The sequence below is a fragment of the Asterias amurensis genome, chromosome 11 (genome assembly GCF_032118995.1).
Source record: "Asterias amurensis chromosome 11, ASM3211899v1".
NCBI lineage: Eukaryota > Metazoa > Echinodermata > Asteroidea > Forcipulatida > Asteriidae > Asterias > Asterias amurensis.
In genome coordinates this window covers 21,101,717-21,114,785 of record NC_092658.1, presented here as the reverse complement: position 1 = coordinate 21,114,785, position 13,069 = coordinate 21,101,717, and the positions used below count along the sequence as shown (strand labels likewise).

The 13,069-nt window shown below is 38.9% G+C and overlaps 1 protein-coding gene across 2 annotated transcripts in view; it reads left to right on the top strand.

Annotated features, from left to right (window-relative positions):
- The window catches only part of LOC139943834 (AP-4 complex accessory subunit tepsin-like), a 226,851-nt gene that overhangs the window by 119,173 nt on the left and 94,609 nt on the right, over positions 1 to 13,069 (top strand). For both annotated transcript variants that reach the window (XM_071940668.1, XM_071940667.1), the window contains exon 7: positions 12,000 to 12,078. The gene's annotated coding sequence lies outside the window, so the exon portion shown is untranslated. The remainder of the gene's footprint in view (positions 1 to 11,999; positions 12,079 to 13,069) is intronic.

The window sequence follows — 13,069 nt, the reverse complement described above, 5'->3', positions numbered from 1 at the left end:
CGGGAATTCAAAAATATCGTCGGCAAAAAGAGTATGGTCCCTAACTACATGCGCCTAGGTACCAGGCCACACAGTGCACACCTCTCTTTATGCACACAGCCAGGGGGCCCGACGGCTCGGGTTACCGACATGACGTCACGTTTATGCAAATAAAGGCTCTCTTTTAGGGGCGGGGTGGGTTCCCCTAATCTCTTGAAAACCATTTTTAAAATACTTGCGCATTTAATAAAAAATAGAAACAAATATTTCAGGTGTAAAAAGTCATGTTTAATCGTTTAAATGAATAAAAAATAAACTGCACCCACCCTTTAATTCTACTACCGCGGAGTTAATTGTTCGGGTGTTCGGGAGACTTGGCATGTAGTTACCGCAAACAAAATATATATTGATACCTCACCATGCAGTGCCTCAAATCCTATTATGAATATTATTTAGTTTTACCCTTACACCGATGTGTGTGCGGCACCTAAATGTAGCCCGAGCCCTAAATGTAGCCTGACCTAAATGTGGCCCCAAACATGTACCTAGATGTATCCCGGACCTAAATGTAGTCCCAAACATGTACCTAAATGTAGCCCGGACCTAAATGTAGCCCCAAACATAAACCTATATGTAGCCCGGACCTAAATGTGGCCCCAAACATGTACCTAGATGTAGCCCGGACCTTAATGTAGGTGCCGCACAGATGTGTGTGTAAGCACTGTGATATACCTGTGATTTGTTTTTCTCTCAAAACTATTAGGCCTATACAGTGCTTACAAACATCGGGTGTAAGGGAAAAACCAAATCATATTTTTAGAATGCAAATTTGTTTCTGTTTCAGTTTTATAATCAATTAAATGGTATTTTCGTGTAAGGATCACCCCGCTGATAAAACACATTTAAAAGTGTTGATGTGGCAAACTGCTCAAAACATGATGGAAGTTATTGTGTTCATCGTTTTTTGTTTGTCTTACCTTTAAAGGCAGTGGACACTATTGGTAATTACTCAAAATAGTTATTAGCATAAAACCTTACTTGGCTCGGGGCTTTATCGCACGGCCACGACCCTGCCGGTTTTAAACGGCAGTTTAAGAACTCGTTGCTACCCTTTTATTCGCTTATTTGCAACCGTTTGAGATTGATAAGGCGCGTTTTTATGTTTTATTTTTTTAATTATTAAAAGCTTGTTGTTTTTTACTGAAAATCCCACAACATCTAATCCGGTCGTTGTTGTTGACTTTTTGTATACAGTGCTGTGTGACTACCAAAAGTCACTATTCTCTTATGCGTTCACTTATTACATTCAGTGTAATTTGAGATCCTGGAATACACTCCTGGAAATATCAATATCCTCCGGATTAAAAATTGTCTGAAACAAACCGGCAGACGACTTTGGAAAATACTTGTAATTATCTGTAGGGTGATTTAACAATAGCCGTGGGCAAAGTGTCGCGTTATGTAGTCTTTGTTGGTGTAAATGTAGTGATTGCACTACAGCCGTAGGATTATGAATGTTCCAAGATGAAGTTAGAGCGAACCAAGTACCTGACACCGGGCTACAATTAAACAGAAGCCGCTACCTACTTTAGCTACAAGCGCTCAGACTTTGTAGAGATTATGTTACATACACACGTCATCCTTTGCATCATGCTATCAAGTGTACGGTCGTAAATTACAGAACATTTCAGCGGGCATTCCTTCAGAAATCAGCACAATAGTAATATTAGCTGAAGCCATCTAGTGATATTGAGACGTAAACAAGAAATTAGAGAGTGGACTCCACTATTTAAATGGCAGCTGTATTGGTGTTTGTACTGGTCTGTAGTTATAATGATCAGGGCCCAATTTCATAGAGCTGCTTAAGCACAAAATTTTGCTTCAGCAAAAAATTCATTGCTTAGTAAAATCAGAATACCGGCCAAGACTCCACTCATTTGTTATGCTAAGTAAACAACGTCTAAATACTAGCCATAAGCAATGTATATGGCATGAAATTTTGGCCAGTAACATATGTAAAATAAGCGAGCTATTTTCGTGCTTAAGCAACTTTTCTGCTTAAGGCAGCTCTATGAAATTGGGAAGTCAGGTGTGTGCAGTGGTGTCTTGACTAGCCTTCCTCCTCTGGGGACCCCGGTTCGAATCCTACCGGGGGGCACTATGCGGATTGGGTCCCTACTTGACTTCGTGGTTTTTTCCCCTGGAACAATTCTCTGGGGTCCCCCCACCCCTAAACCAGAAATTTCTTCATTGTCGTCTCACCTTATCTAGATCCTGAAAAGACTTATCATAGATTTAGATCAGACAGGTGTGTGTGTGCGTGTTGTTTGGTATTTCCACTTGCAGAACAATAAAAAAACATGTGAAGTAACAATTCAGTTATAATTTTTAATGATAGATGTAAGGTGCAAATGTAGGTATAGTATTCAGAGGAAGTAAAATCATGTTTACCCAGACTGCGATCAGGGCCCAATTTCATAGAGCTTCTATGCTTAGCATGAAATTTCTTCCTTGACAAAAACAAGATTACCAAAATGTTTTCCATTTGTTGCATATTGTGGGAGTCAAAAATTTGACTCCCATAAATTGCCGACCGTGTTAGTCGACGAGGTACAAGGAAAACCACGCAATTTTGAGGCATATTTTTGTGGATCATTGTATTCTACTTTGAAAACATCTTTCCAACCATACGCATTTTATAGCAAACGATTACGAACGTTTTTTACAAGACCAACTCGATCGGTACAAGGCAACGTGTTCCTTTAACGTTCACTACCACGGAGTGAGTTTTTTTTTAATTGGTCTCAACGTTTCGACCAACTTGATCTGGTCATCGTCAGGAGACCAAACTAACACTCAGAATGTTGCAACTGCGAATGGTATTGTTTACTTAAGAGTAACTGCGATGAAAAAATGAAAGAAAAACGAAGTTAAAGGTTTTTTCTTCGTTTGTACGAAACATAAACAAATAAACAAAACCCCAAGCGACAACAACAAAACTAAAACAACAAAGTTACGAAAATGCACCTCGGGATCTCCCGAAGATAACATTTCCAAAACTAAACTAGAAAGTTTGTATACATTGCTATGATTGCTTCTGTAACATTATTTGTAGATGATATCTTGCCACACAATCAGACACATAGTTCTGGCTCCAGTGTTTGAGTAGTCAGTAGGAACTCCAAATATTGATAATGGTATGACACAATCTATCTATTTGATCAACTTTAGCTTGAAGAAGCTCCCGTAGGCTCGGTGAGGCTGTGCACGTGCCAAAGAATTGGCAGCATTTCTGTCAACAAATTATAACCTGAACATGAACGACAGACTTCCTTGCATGTATAGCTATAGTCTTTTAAGTTATAACTTAAGACCTGTCCTATAGGAGATATAAGTCCTAAGTTAGGACGAGACTGGTCCTAATACAATAAGAAACTGTCAGAAAACTCCATACTAGGGACATATACATTGTAATTATAGGCATATTGGTTTTACTTGATTGTTCAAAGGGTGCTAATGGAACATTAGCACCAGATATAATAACATTTCAGTATTATCGATTCAGAAGAATTAACAACCATTTTAAGCACAAATGATGGTTTTAACTTATCACTTTCAAATATTATTTTTAAATGAGATTCCTTTTGCTGTGTATTTCACCTTGGTTGGTGTAAAGACCTAAAACAGCATAGATTGTATAACCGGAACATTCAGACGTGCAAAATGTATGTTTCACATTGGCAAACACTTCAACCAAACACGTCCGCTTCGTTCTTTACATACGTGAGACACTTGCACGATCTATTGTGCCATAAGCACTAGACAGTAAAATAAAACAGGAAGCACAGAAAAAGTACATCTACAGGCCAACATGAACTGTATAGTGTACCCAGTTGTAGGTCACCTCATAAAAGATGCATTTTTTTTCCACACGCCCCACACAACAAATAATAACCAAACATGAACAGTGGGGTCTACGTATACATGAACATGGCCGTACAGGTTTTTAATAGATGGAGCATGCTAATTTCCGGGGACCGTGAGAAAGTTATATTGTACCACAGGATTAAAACAAAAACTATCTGATGGTGTACGTAGATGATTACTCAAAGTGTACGTACACGATTACTTATCCTGTACTTATGTGTTAAGTTAAGACTTATCATGTACGTACACGTTAAGTTTATCGTTTCCGTAGTGATGTCGTCAAATAATTTAAAGCCATTATACACTTTCGGTACAGAAAAGAAATAAAAAATCACAGATGTTCAAATAATTTACAGGGTTTACAGAAGGTAATGGTGAAAGACTTCTCTTGAAATACTGTTCCATGAAATGCTTTACTTTTTGAGAAAACATTAAAACAATATCAATTCTCGATAGCGAGAATTACGGATTTATAGTAAACACATGCCATGACACGGCGAAACGCGCGGAAACGAAGGTGGGTGCTCCCGTGATTTTCTCCCGACTCCGATGACCGATTGAGCCTAAATTTTCACAGGTTTATTATTTTATATGTTAGTTGTGATACACGAAGTGTGGGACTTGGACAATACTGTTTACCGAAAGTGTATACGCGAACGGATACGTATTCACATACTTTTAGCTATCCGTAACCCACTTGCGTGTAGCAAGCAGGATATCAGTGTCGTCTGCATGTATAGTGGATAGCGAGTGGCGTATGACGTCATAATGATGACGTATCCGTCGCACTAAACCTTACCGTTCCCTTTGAGAAACCTCCCTAGAAACGAAAAACCACCGGCGGCACCACCTAGACGTTTCATGTTAGAACTGTTCCTTTCATAATGATCCTGACCAAATATTGTCTGTATGCTAAGTTAGGCAGCTACAGGCGAACTGTTCGGATGGTCTGCTACGTTTAACACACTATGTGAATTGGGCATGTTACCTTAAATGCACGGGAAACCTGTGACAATTGTTTAAAAAAAACAGTAATCTCACTTTGTGTATCCCAACATGCATAACATATTAAGTCTGTGAAATTTTGGACTCAATTAACCATCAAAGTTTTAAGAGAATATTGAAAGAAATAACACCCCTGTTGCACAAACCGGTGTGCTGTCAACTGCCCAATAAAAGTCTCCAGGCCTGAAGTCTTTTAATATTTGAGTGAGAAAACTACCTCATTCTCAAAAATTACGCCACTTCAGAGGGAGCCGTTTCTCACAATGTTTATATTATCAACAGCTCTCTATTGCTCGTGACCGAGTGAGTTTGTAAGCTAACAATTATTTTGAGTATTTTACAAAAAGTAGTCCATCACCTTTAATCGGCATTTTAAAAACGGCAGCCTACATACCAAATAAATGGCTTGGCTGTTGTAATGAAAAACATTGATGTCAGATGCTAAGTCAGCTCGTGCCTTTATCACACGGAAATTCGACCCTGCCTGTTATAAACGGCCGTGAAAGAACTAGTCGCTACCCTTTTATTCCCTTATTAAAACCACAGTGGATGGTATTAAATGGTCAGACAGTAGGAGGGTTGACTGTGTTACTGTGTAGATGCCTTTACTATAATATGATATCAAATTACTTACTGACATAGTTTATCTACCACTCAAAACCTCACAGTGGATTATATTAAAAGATCAGACAGTAGGAGGGTTGACTGTGTATTGGTTAAAAGCCTTCGCAATAGTATATCTGATCACAGGCTGGCATATTATATCATACGAAACAACAGTGGACGATATTAATCAGTCACACAGTAGGAGGGTTGAAATATTTTGAAACTCATTTGGATGTCTGAGTGTATTCAAGAGTTGTAGAAAAAACCGACAATTTTACCTGTGCCCTTAAATGCAATACATGGCAGAGATTTTATCATTTTGCGGTAGCACTTGCTTCCCACTCCACTGAACGTGTTACGTTTGGAGTGATGTAAAGTACAACTGACCGCAATATGGTTCAGCTCTAACGGTACAAGGCGACTCTTTCTGTATCACAAACACTTAAGTCATAACCAGTGTTAGGAGGAAGATGCTATGCTCCCAGGGGGGGGGGGGGGGGAACACACCATGCCGAGCCATAAAAGACACCGTGTCTCACCGTTATTCCACGGTTCATACCAACCATTTATTCCATGCATATTTCAACGAACCGGTTTATCAAATCCCATCTCTATGTTGAGGAAAAGTCAGCCAAACCTGTGATATTGGAATGTATACATTAAACCGTATTTTAAATCAGAAACAACTGTTTCACTTCAAAAGTGCAATATCAAATTCCGTCTCTCTGTTGTAAAAAAAAAAGTCAATTGAACCTTTTCTATTGGAATGTATTATCTGAACTTAATAAGGTATTGGAACTCGAAACACTTGTTTCACTGCAAAAGTGCAAGATGTAATCAACCATGCATGTTTCATACAATTATAAACATAAACTTATTGGTTTCTATAACTTTGATGGTCTTTGCAATCGTGTTTAATCTTGGGGAAATTCCATCTATTTGTCTTACAAAAGTCAATTGAACCTCGAAATTAGAATGTACTTTGCAATGTATTCAAATTCGAAACAAACGTTTCACTTCAAGAGTGCAAGATCTAATCGACCATTCAGTTCTGAAACAACTCAAACATCAAACTTGTTGGTTTCTTTTCATATCTGCATTTGATCGCCGTTCTGCCGTTTGTAGAAAATTCAAACCAACCTTTGATATTGGAATGTACTATAATATAAACTTTAAGTAGGATTTGAAACTTTGCATGGTGGAAATACGATATAGAAAGGTTTGCGGTAACACCATTTAATGACTATCTCTAAAGAGTTGGGGTGGTTCTGAAAAGAACCGTTGGTTTTAACTCAACGTTTCGATTAGTATGCTCAGTATGTTTATTATATAAACTTTATAAGATATTCAAAATCGAAACAATCAACCAGATTTAATCATCCATTTAGGCTTAACACAACTCAGACATTATAAGCTTTGGGTTTCATCTATATATATATATATATCTGTATTTGATCGCCGTTCAACTGTGACTAATCTTAGAAAAAGAAAAGCATCCTTGATTTATTCCCTTCTGCATGTACGTCAACACAAACTTCACCAGAAGAATTTCAATTTAAATTCACCAATTTAGTAGAGCGGCAGGGAATGATGATCTTGTTTTCCTAAAGCAACTGTTGTGTTTTTAACCTTCATGAAAGTGCTCACACTAACAGCAATGGAACAGCTGATTAGTCAGTACACCCCAAAACAAAAATATATTGAATCTTGTATTGCATGATATTGTTTTGACAACCCTGATTGAAATGCCCGCGTTTTTCTATCACTTGTATCGTATCAAGGAATGCAATCATGAGGAAATTATGGATTTGTTTGAGACGGGGAGTAAGTTTGGTGAATGATTGTCTTAAGTGTTCGTTTACGAGAAGACCATGCAAAATCTTCAAAAATCGACAAGGTGGGGGGTCAGCGATTTAAACTCAAATCTTGGCTATTTGATCCCCACCTGGGACCATAACACCTGGTGGAGCAGCTCGCTCAAAAATCTTACAGTGGCCGAGTACGGGCACCAACTAGTTTTAGCGCAAAATTGACACTTCCGGGGAGTTTATTTGTAGTGTTTCTGGCGTACTGTTAGAGCCCCGTTAATTCCATTAAACTGTATCAATTTTTGTCGACATATACATCAAAAGAAAGAGCTCATCGTCCTCTTTACGATGAAATAATACAAAAATGTGTGAAAATTTTCACTTTAGATATCTAGGCATTAGGAAAACACTTGACAGTTCTACTAAGGAAATAAGCCATCTACGCAGTTAACCATAACTTAATTAGTGCAGGGCTGAGTGTCAACAAACTTGGTGGAAGTATAGTTTAGATGTCCAACTACAATAATAAAAAATAAAAACATTGCCAGCTCTTCTTGATTTTGATTGCCAAGGGTCAACAAAGATGGAAAAGTTCATAAGTATCTGTATCAAACCTACATACAGTCCTGAGTAAAGTATTGCTTGCCTTTAATTTACGTCTGGAAGAGGATGTTATTATAACATTAAACAAATACATCAACAAAGATGATACATAAGTTTTTGCAAGTTTTGTGTATTAAGGTGGATAGGAGAGTTTTGTTTGCAGCAACGACCGTGATAATGGAAGTGGAACGTCCAGAACCGCCCACCCAGTTAGCGCGAAGTACCGCAAGAGGGCGCCCCACATTGCATTGCAACCCCCCCCCCCCCCCATCAAGAGCGATGTCAACATGTCAGCCATGGATATGGCGGCTGTATCGCTGCAGTGTGATTTTTATAATCTTGAGCATTGCAAAGACATCGAGTGTGGTGTATATCCCTCTTATCCGCGAGAGAGCAATACCGTGCATCTTCGTCAATGCACAAAAAACATACGGAGCCATTTGCAGAAGTGGAAAGTTGCTGCACATGATGTGAATGTCGAGTGGAAGTTGATCCTCCTGCGATGTGGGTTATTCGACGTTGATGCTTACAACAGTGATAAGGCGATATGCCCGGCACATCGGTACAAGTTAGGGTTGAGTTGGACATCAACAAGGAAATGCTGTCATCCACTCCATGAAGGGAAAGGCAAACCATGTCGTGGTGCGAATAAAACAACTAGTCGTGAGGTGGGATAATCTTCCGCACGTCGCCACCAATTTATCCGCCGTTAATTAACATCAAAACCACATAATTTGTTTCTTACCTGAGAAGAAGGGTTACCGCATATATACATCAACAGTTTGTAAACAATGGTCAAAATTGGGCCGTTTTTGACTTCCAGTGACATCGAACTCCGCCATGTTTATGCTGTTTGTGTGTGTGAGTGTTGTTATAACGGGTTCTCCGTTACATTGTTTGTTCGGATTCCGCAAACAGGACAAAGGCTACAACGGATTTGACGATACAAAATACAATAATTACAGATGATTTATTATATACCTGTGCTCAGCTCACAGGAGCCATCTTGTCAACACAGTGTATTCAATCCCACAATGTATTTGGCATTCATGGTGCGCCTAATGGGCAAGTACCTCTCAATAGTAAAGTATGAATAAAACGTGTCCGTTACAGAATTGTAAACACGCTTCTTCATAAGCACATACTTGTTTCATCCTTGCTTTATGCAGCATACAGTATCTCACTGGATTTATTCAATTTCTCAAATTTTTTCAGCAAACGTGCGAGTCTTCATCAACTGATGACAATGTTACACATGATCTAGGTGCATTTGACTCTTCTTGGGCTCCAACCCCCCGACCAAAGAATGTGGAGTTGCAATCCCTGAACACTTTCCTTATCCAGAGTGGAAGGTCTCCTGTTGATGGACAACGTCGACCATTAGAAGAAGCATCTGATTATTAGGAGTACCATCCGTTATTATAGAAGAAAGGCAAAGGAAGCTTTTGGTTTAGTTCTCAATTGTTTGGCACCTGGTCAAGAAGATGGGCTTATGAAGATCACAGTTGGTGAAAAAGCTGCTGACTTATCACAAAGTGATCAAGATGTTGACAGCAGTACCGGCTCTCTAGTTGTGTGCTATCAAGCTGCAGACAACTGGTGTACCAAACGACAGATTTTATCAATATTGGCCCACAACATGACAAACATTACATTATTACTTTGCACGTAAGTGGGCTGAAAAGATTGGCGAGATGCAAGCTGGCCCTTCTTGTTCCAGTACAGGTGTTGAGACTGTCAGTTCGGGAGCAGCTTCGGCCTCTATGTCCCAGGCAATCCTTCCTGACTGGGCTCGCAAGATTTCCAAGGCAAGGAAGAGGTTTTCACAGCAAGTGAAGGATTTTTTGCTTGCTCAGTTCATGCTTGGCGCCAATACAGGAAAAAAGGAAAACCCAGAAACTGTGTCCCGGCGATTGAAAAATCACTTTCACAGAGATGACTGGTTGACTACCCAACAGATAGCCAGCTTTTTTTCACGTCTTGCTCTCCTACAAAAATCTGGGACACTGCCATCAAAGAGCTGGACTGATGTGCAAAATAATGCTGTAGAATTGGTAGAAAGACAGGTTCTCGTGGATGCTGTACAGAACCAGTGTGAGCTTTGAGGCATTTAAATGCATGATGCCATCGGACGCTTATCAAGTGTTCGTTTTTGATTAAACATTCAGTACTACTCTTCCATTTTTTATTTTTTTTTTAATCTCAAAATGTTGATGTTCCCAAACTACACCTAGCCAATTAGCTTTCCAATTGTCTCGTTACCATCAGGGCTGATTTTCACACCCCCAAAAATCCATCACTCAATGGCCAGAACTGCTTTCAACTGTGATGCCGTTTGAGTATTATCTATGGTTTAATACTTGTACCACTCTATCTTGACTGTATACATGTACATGTAGTCAGGGAATACCACACACAGGTAGTGTGAAGGTAAAAACTAAAACATATTGAACTGTTGCACTCATGATGTCAATAAATAAAACCATTGACACTTATTGTGTTATTCTCTAAACTATAATAAAGTCCTGGTGTGTTTATTTTGTTATCTAATGTTTTCTAATTAACTTATTCTGAAGAGGATATTGGCTTTGCAGTACTGCAAATGCCTGACAAGGACCAAATAACTGGCACTGATAGCTACTCATGTGATCATACAAATCAGAAAGGGTGAAAGGCTTGGAGGAGGGGGCTATAATTAAAATATGAATCAGGATTTGAGTATGACAAACTAAACAAAACATTTAAGTATAAGGTCAGTGTCTGAATCCTGAGGAAATTGGTCATGTTTACCAAAAATACCTAATTAAAGATTCAGGGACCAACATAATTGTTTCATGTAGGGTGATGAGAGGTTTGCTTCATGTCCAATGCATCGAGACTACCGTTGAAAACGAGGCAATCGCAAATCACAAGAGGTACCAGTTTTGAATGCTGCAATGCTAAATTGTCATTATAAGGCAAAAACAGGCACCTGCCATTTCAAACAAAAAACTGCTGGCAAATATTTTATTGATGCTACCTAAGGACCATAATAAGACCTCTCTTTCACCTGAATGTCATTGCTCACAGACCTGCACTAGTGACTCTACAGCGACTCAAAGATGTGACGCAAATTTGAGGGTACCCTTAAATGAAGAGTTACTGTTGCCTCTTAAGAGTCTTGGTTTTCCAAAATTTTGAGTTCGTGGTTTAGGTCAGGATACTAACCAAAGACCCTGCAAAATTCATTGCTCTACTGTATTCCACCTTTCAGCAGCAAGCATTTAAACTTTTGTAGTCAAAAATCATCAAAATTTTCTGTTAGGGGGGTCGGATTGGCCAAATATTGTGCACAGCCTCAAGGCTACCTATGACCCACCTACGACCAAAATTTCAGCCAAATCCGTTGACCCCCGCCTTATCACGGACTGCATGGTCCTCTCATGGACAGGCTCTTAAAGGCACTGGACACGTTTGGTCATTACTCAAATTAGCATAAAAAACGTACTTTGTAGCGAGCAACGGAGAGCTTTTTGTAGTATAACAATATTGTGAGAAACGGCTCCCTCTGAAGTATGGATTAGGGGGAAAACAAGTTGTTTTCTTCTCACTAAGAAAATATTTGAATCTGAGAAAGACTTCAGGTATGAGCGTTTATGAGCCTTGATTGTTTTCATGACCAATTGCATTCGTTTGACACCAAGTGAGAATACTTTTCTTCGACAATTACGACAGGTGTGCAGACCTTTAAGATAACTGGCATAATCAAAACGATACACAGTTTCAACACAGCGTAATCGTTGAAATGTTCTATCCTTTGAAACTAGAGCTTGACCCTGCAATATTGTATCACCAATGATAGCTAGCCCTATATAGGACTCTTTCACTATAGTAAAATACGAAAGTGTAAGGCCGCCAGGGCTACAATGATAGCTTACTACCAAAAACGCTACCATTTGAAACGAAATGTTCACAAGTAAGTGTTATTTGTTGTATCTGTATTTATACAGCATCACAACAACCGAACGGTCCACAATACCAGAGGTATAACGTTCACTTTAATTTCTAGGAAAATTATCTTTACAATTTCAGAACTGCTCCATCGTTTCTCTGAGTGTGCCGTCGTTTGACAGCAACTTTAGAACTGCAGCTGTGCCTTATATAATGAACGGTAAGTCGTTTGCAACCCAATATCTTCAAATGAACACATGACCCAGTTTGTCATATTGTTCGTATATGGGTCAATATTGGCTTGTCTGATATTGGTTTGTCTTAGATATTCCGAGACATTGCTTTGGGAAAATCACTTCTATGCAAATAGTCCCAACCGAACACCAAACTGAACAAATTCAATCAAATACGATTGACCTGGCGTTGGCGCTGTTTGGAATGACGTAGCGTAGAAATGGATGCCTGTTTAAAGGCAGTGGACACTATTGGTAATTACTCAAAATAATTGTTAGCATAACAACTTACTTGGTATACGAGTAATGGAGAGCTGTTGATAATATAACATATTGTGAGAAATGGCTTCCTCTCAAGTAACGTAGTTTTTCAGAAAGAGCTAACTTCTCACATGAAGCCATTATACACTTCGGTAAAATAAAGTTCACAGAATTTTTAATAATTTACAGGGTTTACAGAAGGTAATGGTGAAAAAATTATCTAGAAATATTGTTCCATAAAATGCTTTGCTTTTTGAGAAAGTATTAAAACAATATCAATTCTCGATAGCGAGAATTACGGATTTCTTTTAAACACATATCATGACACGGCGAAACGTGCGGAAACAAGGGTGGGTTTCCCGTTATTTTCTCCCGACTCCGATGACCGATTGAGCCTGAATTTTCACAGGTTTGTTATTTTATATATAAGTTGTGATACACGAAGTGTGGGACTTGGACAATACTGTTTACCGAAGATGTATAATGGCTTTAAATGATAAAATACTTTTTCAGCTGAAGCCTTTTATAATGCATCTGAAAGCACACAAATTTGTGCAACAATAGTGTTTTTCTTACATTATTCTCATGGAAATTCGATGACCAGTTGAGCCCAAATATTCTCAGATTTGTTATTTTATATGTATTTTGGGCGGAATAAGTGAGAAGACTGGTCTTGACCCTTGCCAAACGTGTCCAGTACCATGCATAGATCATGCC